The sequence below is a fragment of the Halichoerus grypus genome, chromosome 4 (assembly GCF_964656455.1).
Source record: "Halichoerus grypus chromosome 4, mHalGry1.hap1.1, whole genome shotgun sequence".
NCBI classification, from domain to species: domain Eukaryota; kingdom Metazoa; phylum Chordata; class Mammalia; order Carnivora; family Phocidae; genus Halichoerus; species Halichoerus grypus.
Genome location: NC_135715.1, coordinates 165,601,154 through 165,616,648, shown reverse-complemented (window position 1 = coordinate 165,616,648; position 15,495 = coordinate 165,601,154). Strand labels below are relative to the sequence as shown.

The 15,495-nt window shown below is 39.3% G+C and overlaps 1 protein-coding gene across 7 annotated transcripts in view; it reads left to right on the top strand.

The window, feature by feature from the left end:
* Positions 1–15,495, top strand: part of KLF7 (KLF transcription factor 7) — a 91,243-nt gene that overhangs the window by 27,181 nt on the left and 48,567 nt on the right. The window lies entirely within an intron of this gene.

Here is a 15,495-nt window from a genome sequence, read left to right as displayed (position 1 = left end):
GATAGAGAAGCAACATCAAAATATCTTCTTAATTAAGGCAGTGGCTCTGCTGGGGCCCACATTCCAGGATTCTCAGTAGAAAAAACATGTTTTCTTTATAGGGGAGTTTTATTAGCAGCAATGTTCCGGTATGTGGTTCAGGTTAATTAATGATGTAGTCACACTGGTGTCTTGCCATGCGTTTTATTCCAGCAAGTAGGGTACTAGGAAATTGTATTGGCATAGCCTGTCATGCCAAAAAGGACTCCTTAATTTGGACCATCTCAGTGTTTAGAATATGTTTCGGTGAGTTCTGTCAACAAGGTAGTTTAAGAATTCTTAATGTGGGTACTGCCTTGACTGAGAATTCATTTACCATAATCTATTAAGTAGCAAGTCCATTGGTTTCAATGAATATATGCTGTCCAAAAATATTTTGTTGGCTGGGATGATTGAGACCTCAAAGACACAGACCACCCACAAGCTCTGGGTAGAGTTGACCCACATTGTGTAAGGAGATTTGTACCAAAAACTACCTTTTCCCCATGAGAGTTTTTATTAATTTTGAATCACAGTGGTGTTTTAAAACTTAATTTATGTTGTGCATATGTAAGAACCTTCCTTAGAGGTTGAAACAACAAAGCAACCGGATTGGAAATTAGATTTTCCCCCTTATGCTGCTAATGTAGTTCTTGTTCCTTTGGGATTTCCCCTTTGCATGGGCTGATGATTTCTTTGAAACTGTATGGAAATTGGTTCAGACAGGAACAAAGGGGAGAGGGGATGGCAGTGATGATTCAAATTAGTGTCTCTTCTTCAATGAGGATCTGGTGTGCCTGAAAGTGCGTGTCATCCGATATCAGCTGAGCCACCTGAGGTTAAGCGAGGGACCCGAGCTACTGGAATCCAAACTTCAGGGCCCCAGCACTTGATTCTTCCCTGTCAAGTGGGTTGAATTGTTAATTTGAAATCTGCAGCATCGTAATATGGCTCCAAAATGGGCCAAGCACAATTTTACTTTTCTTTCCATGATAGAAAACCTTCTCTTCATTTCCCCCTCATCTTTGTCCAGCCAGCATGTGAAAGATTCCTATTGCCTAACATAATGAATAAGAAAGGGAACAGCTTTGTGGCTCTGGGAACAACGATAGGTTTAGAGAAAGGCATTCGGAAATACATGAAAAAGAATCTACATTTCATTGTCAGTGACACACGCGTGCGCGCACACACACAAACCCTGTACAGCTATATTCAACATTTTCACCTTTAGCTCTTGCCTAGTTCAAACGCCATACCCTCTTAATTGGATTTTGGCTCACTTCCAGGTTCAGTGAGGGCTCTGTATCTGTGAAATAATGATCCTGAAATAAATAGCACCTCTCAGTAGAGCTATCTTTTTATGTAAAATTCTTAAAGGGAATGGAGAGGAATGAAATCCTTCTGTGTTTAGGAATTTATGGGAAAGTCACCAGAATGAGCCCAAATAGGAATTTCTGGGGACCTCACCTATGTAAGTGGCATGTGGCACTATTTAGGGTGACAGAAAACACAAGTTCTTGATGACTGCTAGATTTGAATGAACTTCTTCATTTAAGGACTGATGATAGTAAGGATGCCAACGTTGGGGACAAAACTGATGTGACCCTCATGAGCTTTGGAGACCAGTGGCCAGAGGTCCTTTTAGGTGATAGAAATGGGAATACATGATATAAAGTGGATTGAGCCTCTACTTTTAATCTATTCCCTCAAGGCACCAGTTAATAAGCACCTAGTGTGGAGGCCAGGTGAGAGGTGGGTTTTGTTCATCCGAGCGAGAGCAACACTCGTAGCACACGATGCAACCCAGACTACTGGGAAGAAATGTCCTTTTGGCATCTGTTTGAAATAGGCAGATTTAAGGACCCAAGACTGACCTCTTTGTCTTGAGAGGAGGCTCCATTTTACTCCTGTTTGATGAATGCACATCAGCGAGTGCCTTCTCAGTGCTAAAAGTTGAACTGAGGAGGGGAAATGATGATGAAGCCTTAGTCCTAATAAAGTAGACATTTAGGGTAGATTTAGGGTAGACCAGCTAGTCTTCCCTGGAATTCCAAGATTGATTAATGGCTTTGTTGGTTCATTTGTTCATTCATTTAGCTGGTATGTTTTGGGTGTCTTTTCCAGGTATTGTATTAGATTCACTGATACATGAGACTAAGTCTCTACTCTCTTGGAACTTCCATCCCAATAGAGAAAGGTAGACAGTAGACATGCAGATAATTTGGATCTTTCCAGGACTTGGTAAATACTAAAAAGCAAATAAAACAAGGTAGTATGATGGAGAACAAATGGGATGTTTGGGCTACTTTATCTAGGCAGATCAAGAAAGGACACCGAATAGGTGACAATTAAGCCCAAACATAATAGATTTAAAAGGAAGCAGGTATGCAGTGACCTGGGGAGTCTGCATCTGGGGTATAAGAACAGTGGCACTGCAGCTCTGAGAAAGGTATGAGCCTGGTGTGTTTGTGTGAATGGAGAGGGGTCAGAGATGAGGAGAACAAGGTCAGATCCTGTAGGAGCCGATGTGCCACGGCAAGGAAGTATGCGTGATGGCAGGCCACAGAAGGATTGTCAGCAAGTAGTTTGAGCTGGAAGGGGTCTGTGAGAGTATGGTTCACTCACTTTGCGGAGAAGGAAGTGAACGCCCTGTTCGGGTTCAGTAGTTCAGTTAGTGGGGAGGGTAGAGACAGTGTGGGCAAAGTGGGGATGGAACCTGATTCCTAGGTCAGGTTCTTTTCATCAATAAAGAATGAGAGTTGAAAATCGCATCTTATCTACTTGTCTTTATTGCTTCTCTTCCTGGTGTTTTCTGGAGGTTAGAGGAGAAAAAAAGGAAGTAGCAGAAGAGAGGGAGACACTCTCTTAGGTGAGGAAATGGTTCTTACTTCCTACCCAGGTACATATTCCCAGGGTTGCCTTATAGCCTTTTATGAACCTAAATGTGCCTCTCAGTTGAGAATACTGGATGTATCCCAGACAGTAAACATTTAAAGATTTCTTTTCTCAAATGAAAAACACTGAGGAGACAAGTAAATATCACCTTTAGCTAGATCTTAAAATACTGATGTATCCTACAAGAAATGTTGGTAGTAAATGCATACACATTGTTTCTGATGTTCTTTGTTCTAAGAAGGAAGAATTTTTGGCTTTCATCTTACTCTTGTACTCCTGCCTGCCCAGGATTATGATCACTATTGACTTTTGACTGGCTTGTTTGGAAGTTGCTCCATTCATTCATTCATTCATTCATTCGATAAATGCTTGAGACAGGCCGTGATTCAGGGTCTAGTCCATGTGTCTGAGGAGCCTCCATTCTAGTGAAGTTTATGTTTAGATGCTGGTGAGGCTGATACCATGGGGAACCAGAGAATTGTTTCCACAGTGTCCTGGCCAAGGACCACCTTCTTCTAGAGTCTCCAACCTTCTTCCTCTCACCACGCGACTGGGCAGCAGAGCCACGCATTCGTTCCTTTGAGCCTGTGCTGAGTGAGTCATTCTCACATTTGGTCTCTACTCTTCCACTGTGATTTCACAGCAGCATAGAACTCCAGACTAGTAGGTTCCTTAGAAGTCCAGCCCATTCGCCTGGGAGAAGAGAAAACTGAACCCTCAGTGAGGCATGTCATCCAGCCAGAGTCCCCTGTTATATGCAATAGGTTTATTTTACTTTGGTAATTATTTGGTATTTTTTATTTTCCCTTTCTATGTCATTGTTACATTTGATTATATTTACTGTCTTCTTGAAAGTGCAGTGAAATAACACTAGCTAGGTAACAGCCACAACAGACATAGTGTGGGTTTCAGGTGCTGTTATAAGCACTTGACATATATCAAGTGATGGGACTCTCACACACTCCTGTATGGCAGGTGAGGAAACTGAGGCACGGAGGGCTTAAGTAACGTGCCCAACAGCGATGCAAGCTAGTAAGTAGTGTCACCTAATTCTGGACCCAAGCAGTCTGGCTCCAGGGCCAACACTCTTAACCCCCTGTCTTCTGCCTCTCTGTGTGCACAGGACGCTCTGTTTCCTTACCTGGGGTGAGCATCACAGTGGCACCTACACAGTCACCTTAAATATTTTGGGAAGTTGATTCTAAGTACCTCAAATTAAATAAATGTACAACCATCCATGACAGGAAAAGTGGTTTAGGGCTTGGTTTCATTATATTTTTGGCAGCCATTTTACACAGTCTGGGGAGTAGAGCAAATACCCCTCCTAGTGCTCCCACATCATCTTTACCATTCCACGGTGGAAGTTCCTGAAAACTCTCTTGGATTTGAAAATATCCTCCATGATCACCAGCCACTGAATTGCATCTGCCACAAGGACCCCCATGGGATTTGAACCTGTTGTTTTGGGGAAATTCACACTTGCAGTGTGTGTGTGTGTGTGAGAGAGAGAAAGAGTATGTGTGAAAGAGTGTGTGTGGGAGAGTACACGCACACGCACGTCTGTACATTGTCCATGTGTGCAACTGTGCTTTGGGGTAAAAGAAGCAGTCATATATATATTTTTATGGGGGATGGGGGTTAGGGGGAAAGTATATTTAATTAATCCAACTGAGAAGAAGGATATAGCAATGTTCCAGAAGGGAGTCAATGAAATGAGTTTTGCTTTAAAAAAAAACCTCCCAGTAGCCTGAGTCAGCCTGTGCGAGTGATTTGGGAGAGGCAGGGGAGATGATGTAATGGGTTCGGCATGTTCCCATCTTGGCCACTCAGTGCAAAGGGGCCCGGGGAGTTTGGGGAGGGTGTGTGCATATGTGTGCAAAGTTAACGGAGCGGGTGGGGGTTGAGTAAGAGTGGGTTGTAAAACAGGATTAATAACCCCTTGTCAGACCTTTCCCTGTTACTGTGTTTTTCAGTAATTTTGGTTTGAATGAAGGCTCTCTAGCCAATTAATGTTTATTTGTTTCCTTTGGCAAGACCCGTTGGGGGAAGGGATGAGATTGTGAGTTTAAAATTTTTGTTTTGTTTTTGCGTTTTGGAAGAAGAGGCAAGTAATGTGAGTTTGGGTTTTCAATGAAGGCTCCCCTACCCCCCCCCCCCTTAAGAGGCAGGAGGCAAGACATGACCAGCTGGTGCCTTGAACTGACACAGGTGCAGAGGCTGTGGGGGGTGGGAGCCAAGAATAATTACAGGTTTCTGAAGCATCAGGCCCTGCCTGACACAAGCGCTCATCGAGAAAACTGCTCTTTATGGAAAATTAATGGTGAAGCTGAAAAACTGTCAGGGCCATTGTTGTTCCTGGGAAGCCATCACTTCTCAGAGGGGAGGCCTTCTCCCAAGGCCTTGGGCTCTCAGGATTTGCGGGGATAGCGGGCCTCCCTTCCCGAGCAAGGACTGGTTGGCACTCTCATGTATGATGATGGGTTTTTCCTTTAGGAGCGCCTCTTCTGTATTTTTCTTTCTCAAACCTCATTGGCAGCCCACATCTAGGGCTTTGCTCCAGTGTAGGATGATTTTTTCATTGATTCTTAAGGCATGAATTTCATTTCGTCCATGGAAGCGTAATGACCAAAGCAGGGGCATCTCATGAAACTTATTTTCAAGCTATAAAGTAAAAAATGGGGTTTCCTCCAGTGTGTGTCAAACCAAGTAGAGGCTCGGTGTGATAGCAGACCAAAGCATCTCACGTAATCCAGCTGTACAGGGGCAGTGGTGTCTTTTGACCACTCACAAGTTTGAATTTAGTTCTAGTCCAGTGGCCAAGTAATAGCGAGCTTAAGAAGAGCTGATGGAGGGTAGGTGCAGCAATTGTGGGTAGAGGCCAGTGTGACAGACTTGGAATTGGTATGCTGTAACAGGTAACATCTGGAGAAACAACCCTTAACCAAGGTAGGAAGCCATCTCAGGGCACGGGCCATCCTGTCCCTGTAGGACACTTAATTTTGAGGATCACAGATATTCTGAAGGAGGAAATGCTTTTCCAAGTTGTTGGAGGTGTGGGGCACCCCAATGCCTTCCTTCAAAGAGCGTGAGACGTGGGACCCAGCTCTGCGAGGGTTCCATGACTGTAGAACTCACCTTAACATTTAATTTGGATTGGGGTTGTTTTGGGGATTTCTTTTATGCGCTGCAAGTAAGGAACCCTTGGAAGATGAAAGAGGTATATGAGGCTGATTATTTCAAAGACAGCACCCACTCCCAGGCCTTTCATCTTCTCTCCTTCCTCCCCTCCACCGCCTCCCCAAGGAAAAATATAAAAACAAATATTTTCTTTGAATGTTAAAAATAGTTCAGAGAGGAGAGATGCTGAAGAGGTTTTGGTAGAAATTTCCCAACTTTCATGTTTGTTTAGAATTCAGTTAATTTGCACAGCATTGTCTCTCAGAATTTACAAAGTACGAGAGGGAAATATTTAATTTGGCTTCATCTCCAGCAACCAGTTGATGTGAGAAACAGAGGGAAGGAATGCGATCTGACGTCGTTTACAGTCCCGTGGTTATTTTGTGGAGTTCAGCAGTCCTGGCAGTGATGTGTAATGCTGTTGCACCTCTGGGGTGTGCTATTGATGTGGGTTTGGGGTGGTTTTTTTTTTTTTTAGTCTGATAGCTAAAACATGTAGGAAGAGGTTCTCACTTATCTTATATAATTACGTACCTGTATTTTCTAGACAAATTCTCTCCTAATCTTCCACCCTAATATTTCTTGGCAATGAAAGCCAAGAACAAGTGAGTATTTGTTTAAAAGGAATCATTTTTTGAGTCTTACACAATTGATTCTTGTCACTGGCTCTACACAGTCTCTGCCATGAGTTAGTATTATATTCTTCTCCTCAAACCCACTTTGAAATGTTGAAACCCAGGAAGGTGGGTAATAAAGTTCAACTATTTGGTATCTGAGGTTCTCCCATGGGCTTAACTGAACTTATTAATCATAACCTTGGTGCTTCTTACCTCTCCTCTCATTCCTGAGAAAAATGGCACCAGAACTCTCTGACCGTGCTGTCTGCTTCCTTTCCCATCTTTCAACTCTGACCTAATTTTAAAAGAGTAGAAATGTGTCAGAGCCATTGCATCATATCATCTTTAAAGGGAAAAAAAAATCCCCAAATTCCCATAAATACCAATCTTTGCAATCCTACAGAGTTGGTTTCAGGAGTCAGAGAAATAAAGATTTTGCTAAAAAGTGTGTGATACACATATCTAATAAGGAGTTAGAAAAAAATTGAGTATTTTAGATCATTTTTAAAAGGAAGCTCAGATTTCCCTACTATCAGTAGTTTGTTTTGTGTCATTTTGTATTTCCATTCTGGGATGTATGTGAAGATTTCAAAGTACAAAAAAATTATTAAGCTTTGGGCCAATCCCAGGAGAAAAGTAAGGGATTCATCTCCCTGTTTCTGTACTTCATGCTCTTTGGGGACGGTGGCACCATGGTTAATAGCATGTGACAAAACCAACCACACATAATAAGTGTCAGGAAGGAGCTCCCATGGGCAGCCAAGAGCAGTCACCTGCGTGTGCAGTCACCTGGGTGAGCATCCTTTCTGAGAACTAGAGTTCACCCCTTCCTTGCTAGAAGCATCATCATCATCACCATCATAGCCGTCATCTTTGTTGTCATCATCATCTTTATTAGGTCTAGGTCTGATCTCAGAAGAACATGACTGTGCAAGTTTCTATAATGTGGACAACTGTATTTCCTTTTATTTTTGCATTTATATTCTTTCCCCAATTTGCTTTATATCTTTACCATTTTAACTCTTGGATCTTTTAGGTGAATGAAATAGGTAGAATGATTGGGATTATGGGTAGCTGGCTAAAGGGACCACAGATGACTGATAATTGATTATAAACATAGGTAGTAGTAGGTGGCATTTTATTTCATTGACTCTGTATTATTCCAGAAAAAAAATCAATCACAAAATGCAGTTTCTTTTCTCTTTATTGTTTTTGATTCACAAACTTGAGTATTCGTGGATCTAAAGACGCCAAGTAATTCATCATAATGACACAGTAATGAGTGATGGCAAAAATATTGGACCAATGGCTTTGTCTTATGTTCAAATTAAAAGACACAGAAATGAAAACAAGAACTTTTTATGTTCTAAACACTTGGTTTATAAAGGGATGGCATCGTGGAGACTGGACTAGAGTGTGCCCAACTGAACGTGGATGTAGTTATGATGGTGGTTATGGATGGGGGTTGTGAAGCAATTGTAGCTCATTCTTTCGGAAAGTTCTAACTCTTGAAACTTTACACCACTTTAAACACTGAGGTATCTTTGCCATCTGAGATAATAGAGGTAGAAGTTTTGTCCTAAAAGATTATTTTTATTGTTTGAGTACCCATGTGGCATAAGGAATATGATCATTGCTTTTAAGGAGATTGTAATTTTTAAAAATTAATTTATTATATTTTTTCTTCTTATTGAGAAATAATTAGCATATATCACTGTGTAAGTTTAAGGCATACAGCATGATGGTTTGACTTACATATATTGTGAAATGATTACCACAATAGGTTCACCCAACATCCATCTTCTCATATAGATAAAATAAAAAGAAAGAAAAAAAAAGGAAAGAAAGTCCTTATGATGAGAATCTTTAGGATGTACTCTCTTAACAACTTTTCTATTATCACACAGCAGTGTTAGCTGTAGTCATCATGTTGTACATTACATCCCTAGTTCTTATGTATCTTATAACTGGAAGTTTGTACCTTTTAACCACCTTTTCCAATATCCCCTCCCTGCACCCCCTCCCCCACCTCTGGTAACAAGTTTGATCACTTTTTCTATGAGTTTTGTTTTTGTTTTTGTTTGTTTTTATATTCCACATATAAGTGAGATCATACAGTATATTTCTTCCTCTGACTTATTTCACTAAGCATAATTCTTTCATGGTCCACCCATGTTGTCACAAATGGTAGGATTTCCTTGTTTTTTAATGGCTAAATAATATTCCATTGTATATATATTCTACAACTTCTTTATCCATTCATCCAGTAATGGATACTTAGGTTGTTTCCATATCTCAGCTATTGTAAATAATGCTGCTATGAACATGGGGGTGCAGATATCTTTTTGACTTAGTGTTTTTGTTTCCTTTGGATATATTCCCAGAAATGGAATTGTTGGATCATATGGTAGTTCTATTTTTAATTTTTTGAGGCTCCTCCATACTGTTTTTTTATAGTGGCTGTACCAATTTACAATCCACCAACAGTGCACAAGGGTTCCCTTTTCTCTGCATCCATGCCAGCATTTGTTATCTCTTGTCTTTTTGATGATGGCCATTCTAGAAGGAAACATAGGAATAAAACTCCTTGACATGGGTCTTGGTAGTGATTTTTTTGGATAGGACACCTAAAGCAGAAACAACAAAATTAAAAATAAACAACTGGGACTACATCAAACTAAAAAGCAAGAGAAACCATCAACAAAGTGAAGAGAAAACTGGCGGAGTGGGGAAAATATATTTGCAAACCATGTATCTGATAAGGAGTTAATACCCCAGATACATAAAGAACTTCTATAACTCAATAGCAAGGAAACAAATGACCCAGTTAAAAAATGGGCAAAGGACCTGAATAGGTGAACAGGTACATGAAAAGATGCTCAACATCACTAGTCACTAGGAAAATGCAACTAAAACCACAAGGAGATTATAATCTTAATAAACCAGGCATACCACCAATCTATGGATTCATAGATTCATTTTGGAGATACTGTTTAATTGTCCAGGATTGAGGAGGTGTGTCTTTCAACACTTAGCAGTCAGTATATTTTCTTAACTCCATTTTTTTTCTAGACCAAGCTTCCTGAAGCAGATAGACTTTATGTTGAACTCTGAATGAAACAATGATTAGTGGGAGGGAAGATGAAAGATTATGTGAAGCATACGAACACAAGGAAAAGTAAAGAGCAGAAAAATGGGTAAAGGAAACCCTTAGGGGAGGGTTGTGGGGGAAATGGCAAAAGTGACTAGAGATGTTTGCAGTCCTGAATGGCAAATTTCATCTAATTTATGAAGAGAGAAGGACAGGTTTAATGAAAACCGTTTGGTAACCTTGGCATCATCATGCCCATATATGGCCAAATTTCTTACGTATTTCTTGATCCCATGAAAGTAACTACCTCTTGTCAACATTGGGGAGATTTGGGTGATCTTAATTTGTGCTACAAGACTTGGGTTATCCTGTTCTCTGTCAGTTTCTGCCTCTGGAGCCTGTCACAGCAGTAGTAGGCATGGCAGTAATAGGTTTGAGTTTTTTTCTTTTTTAACTAGGTCTTGGATTGTCACTTTTATTTTTTAAATTTTTTTTATTTTTTTAGAAAGATTTTATTTATTTGTCAGAGAGGGAGACAGAGAGAGCACAAGAAGGGAGAGCAGCAGGCAGAGGGAGAAGCAGGCTCCCTGCTGAGCAAGGAGCCAAATGTGGGACTCGATCCCAGGACTCTGGGATCATGACCTGAGCCAAAGGCAAACGCTTAACCAACTGAGCCACCCAGGCATCCCAGATTATCACCTTTAATAAGAATGTTTCAACAAGTAATATGAACAAAATGGAGAGAGTATTAAAAAAGATTGCAGGATGATCATTTCAAAACCAATTTCAGGTGATATTTCTTAGGTAACTAGGAGAAGAAGCCACACTTTTCAAAGTTGAAATGTTGAAGAGTCTTCACAAAGCTCATTTGTACCCCATAAATAGTAAGAAAATCACTTTGCACTTGGGCACATTTCCTTCCCATTGCTAACTGTAATGGATTTATGAGGGGGTGGAGGTTGATCCAGTGGCTCGTCTTAAATTGTATTGTTAGGTCAGGTTGAGGGAAGCCTCATATGTCCAAGGTGAAGTATTGGCAAGGCATAATTTATGTAATTAAATTGACATCTGTGGACTCTGAGTTGGAGTTTGCTGGCTAGAGTGTCATTGGGACAGAGTAAATCTCTGGTTCTGGTAGATAAACAAATATTTGAACTTTATATGCAAATCTACAATCTGGAGACACTCCTAGTTTGCTAATGGTTTTTCTTCTTCTCTCTCTCTCTCTTAAAATTATTTGGACTTACAGAAAAGTTGCAAAAATTGTAGATAGAGTTCCTGTATACACTTTGCCCAGTTTCCCCTAACATTACGTGACCATAGTACAATGATCAGAACCAGGAAATTAATATTGATACAGTGCCATTAACTAATCTGTACACTTTATTTGAATTAAATTATTTTTCCCATCAATGTCTTTTTTCTCTTCAAAATCCATTGCATTTAATTATCATATCTCCTTAGTCTCTTCCGATGTGGGACAGCTTCTCAGTCTCCTTTGTTCTTCCTGATCTTGATATATTTTTAAAAGATTTATTTATTTTTAGAGAGAGAGAGAGTGCACAAGTAGAGGGGCAGAGGGAGAAGGAGAGAGAATCTCAAGCAGACTCCACACTGAGCATGGAGCCCAACGCAGGGCTCGATCGCATGACCCTGAGATCACGACTTGAGCTGAAACCAAGAGTGAGATGCTTAATTGACTGCACCACCCAGGCACCCCCATGATCTTGATATTTTTAAAGAACACTAGCCAGTTATTTTGTAGAATGGCTCTCCATTTGGATTGTTCTGGTGTTTTCTCATGATTACATTGAGGTTATGTATTTTGGGCAGGATTGGTGTAGAATAATTTTGTGCCCTTTTCAGCCTTCATACCAGGGTACATGATATTAGTATGTCTTATTATGGGTACTGCTAACTTTGATCATATATTTAAAGTGGTGCATGCTAGGCTTCACCACTATAAAATTATTGTTTTTGTCTTTGTAGTTAACTAATATCTTATTGAGAGGGATACTTTGAGACTAGGCAAATATCTTGTTTTTCATTATACTTTCATGTACTAATTTTAGCATCCACTGGTGATTCTTGTCAATGTCATTATTACTTTTTTGTTTGCCTAATGGTGATTTTCTATTTCCATCATCCCTTCTATGCTTATTAATTATAATTTTACTGTAAGGAGAAGCTAATCTTCTCCATTTGTTTATTGATTCAACTATTTATTTATATCACTATGGATTTATAGATATTAATTTTATTCCATGTATTAAAATCCATCATCACTATTCATTTCTGTTGCTCATATTATCCAGATTTGGTCATTAAAAGCTCCTTCAAATTGCCCGTGAGGTTTTTTTGACATAGCTCTATCACTTTATGAACACTTCTTACCTTCTAGTACCACAAGATATTCTAGACTCATCTTTTATTTTCTTTGCCCCAGACTTTGAATCAACTATTTCTCCAAGGTGCCTTGGTTTCCCTTTATTGGATAATGATATTTAGAAACCACGATCTATATACTAGGTGTGCTCAGTGCTATTGGGGTGTCTTTCTTGTAGACTCTCCCTAAAGACAGATCTAGGAAATATATGTATACTCATAGACACATATACACATTTATTTCTATATATACTTCTCTGTGTGTATGTATTAATATCTATGAGTAAATACCTCAAATTTTAATTAAACATCATAGGCATTTCTTAAGGGAGTCCTTGTAATCATTAAAGAAAAACATTGGAGATAAGCTTTCTCTTTGGCTTAGAAATAATCTAACATTAAAATTCTCTTCATTCTTGACATTTTAATTGCCAGCACTCCTGATGAGTTTCTGATTCACAAAATCTCTCCTCTAAGTAGAATACTACAAGAAGTGGATTTCTCAAGACAAAAACCATTCCAAAATGATTTCGTAGGGCTATCCAGCGCATCCTGATGGGTACTCATGCCTCTCTAATTCTCAGATGGAATAAGAATGCCCTGTATTAGGGTTGCAAGTGGTAGCTGCTCTTAAGTGGTCCAGCATTTTAGTAAATGTGTCTCTATCTTTAGATCATTAGTCTGACCTGTGTGCTCCTGGGATTTAAACTAGGGCATACTGGGTAGGTTATTTTTTAACCTTCCCAGAAAAGTATATAAATGTGTTTAGAATCTCTCTGTTTCCCAGAACTCTGAATATGAAGAGACCTGAGCTTCCTAACAATCACAACAATTTCTCAGTGGCTTTCAAATCTTTGAGCTAGAAAGTATATAAGAAGACATGACATACAAAAACTCTGTCAAAAGACAGCGGTGACTAGGTTTGAAATAATCTTTGCGTGTGAGGCAGGGAACTGCCTCAAGGACAACTTATAACCTATGATTCAGCTGTTTTTTATCTGAAACATATCCGTGTTTCAAAGATCTGGTTCTGCCCTTTGGGCCAAAGCTAAAGAAGGATTATAGTTGTGTTCCAGAAGACATGTATTAGTGGTCATTTCTAAGATTGCTAGCCTCAGCATCATCCAGGATAAGGGGTCAGGAAATGGCTTTTGTGGAATGGAGGAGTTAAAATAATCAAAGTAGTAGTATAAAGTTGATTTTGTCTTTGTTTGATAGACATTATGTACCTGGTGGGTGCCAGGCACTGTGCTTGGTAGGTGAGAGTTTTAGAAGGGAAGGGGAGCTTTAAGGGAGGTTTTAGGAGTAGGATCTCATAATTCAGAAGTGAAGTGACTGGAGCTAAGCCTGAGGGTTTCAATATCGGAGAGAAGTAAATGACAATTTCTAGCAATGAGATGGAAAAAGGAAAGGGAAAATTTTTGAGACAAGGAATTCAGAAAGGGGCAACTGAGGATAATGTAAATTTCTGACCTGAGAAGGTGGTAGTGTTGGTTTCAAACATAAAATGGTGGGAAGCTACTCAGCCAGAGCTATTATTTAATCAATACATAAAATAGAATCAAAACTGACTTTCCCAATAAGCTTCCCTTGATGAATGCCTTCATATTATAGAGTGTAGACTTCATTTTCCGCTCATCCCCTAAGAACTTATCAACACACTTTATTGTATGTTATTTGGTATCACTTTGCTTTGTAAATTCATGTCATTTTTAGCTTGTAATTATTTATTCTGCACCTACATCACATGGATCTATTAATATCTTCTTCCAACACACAGAAAACCTTGCACCTTGCTGTGAACACAGTAGTTGAACAAAAACATGTGATATGAATGTTGAATGAAGATTAGAATAATTCATTAGTTTATGCTATTAAAAGTCAAAAGTGAAACCAAAAGTTGATTCATAGTTAAAAATCTGGTTTTCTTATTCATGAGTGTAGAGTTTTACCATAAGGCTGATTAAAAATCAATCTTCTGGTAGCTAGACTTACTGTGGTGATCCTTTTGCAGTGTATACAAATATGGAATCATGTTGTATGCCTGAAATGAATATAATGTTGTATGTCAATTATACCTCAATAAAAATAATAACAAAAAATAAACAGAAGACACAAGACAAATAAATATATAACCAGTGGGAGAATATAAATAATTTAAAGATTTTGAAGGTCCAGGTATATAAGGTGGTGTTGAATACTTTGGCAAATAGGAAAGAAAACTTTGCAGGTAGCGTTTGAGTTATTCAGAGAGCAGGAGTAGAGTGAGACAAGCAAGGTAGGAGGAGTTGGGCCCTTGGTATCATAAGGATACAGATGGGGTTTGGCAGCCATGAAGGGCAGGCTGGCCGAGAATACCAAAGGCAGTGACCGTTGGTGGATTCTGATAGAGAGGTTAAGTGCTAACCCTGGTAGGCAGCTAGAACCTTGTCAAAATAGTGAGCATGGAATGGCTATCACATGCAGTCTAAGAAAAACAGGTAAAATGCTGACATATGAACATGTTAGAGAAGCACAATGTACATAAAATCTAGACAAACATCTCTGAAACTCCATGGTTCTATGATTCTGTATCTGGGAAAATGTAAACCCCATCGACAGTGCATCTCCTAATAGAGAAATTTATGGGAGAATAAATGGGATAAGAAAGAGAAACAAAAACAATCTTTTGAAATGTCACCAAACTAAAATCCTTAACAGATACAACACAATGAGGTATATCATTAAAATATATTCTTAACAGAATAAAAGCCTAGGATCCAAACATTGGTTGAAATGAAAAATGCTCTACTAGGGAGGCAGTGAATTAGGAGCTAGTCTCATCTTAAATTTGCCATCAGTGTTTCTTTGTTGAAGCCCAGAAGCCAGAGCAAATTGAGCTGATGGTGCAAGTTAGCACCATGGTTTTACACAAGATTCTGGAAAAGTAGGATTCTTAAGTGAGGAAAGCTTTTTGAGTATAAACTTAAATATCCACTTTTGCCATAAGAGTGTTTCCAACATGTTACAAAGAGCACCATGGATGAAGATGTGTTGCAGCTCTGAACTTTTCCATTCTTTTTCTCTATTTCTTTACCAGGTGAAAGCTTTATGTTGAAATATATTGGGTCCTATCTTTAGCAAGTCAAATAGCTGTGTTTGAACTTATTTTTATCACACAGAGATGCTAAACCATTGTAATCAGACTTATGCCCCTTGCCACAAAATAGGTAGCAATTGTATTTTGAATAACTTGCTGTAAACAAGGGGAGTTTTGTCTTGTATATCAAAGGTTTTGTGAGAGGCATTCTTCAGAACAGTATCCATTCCCGC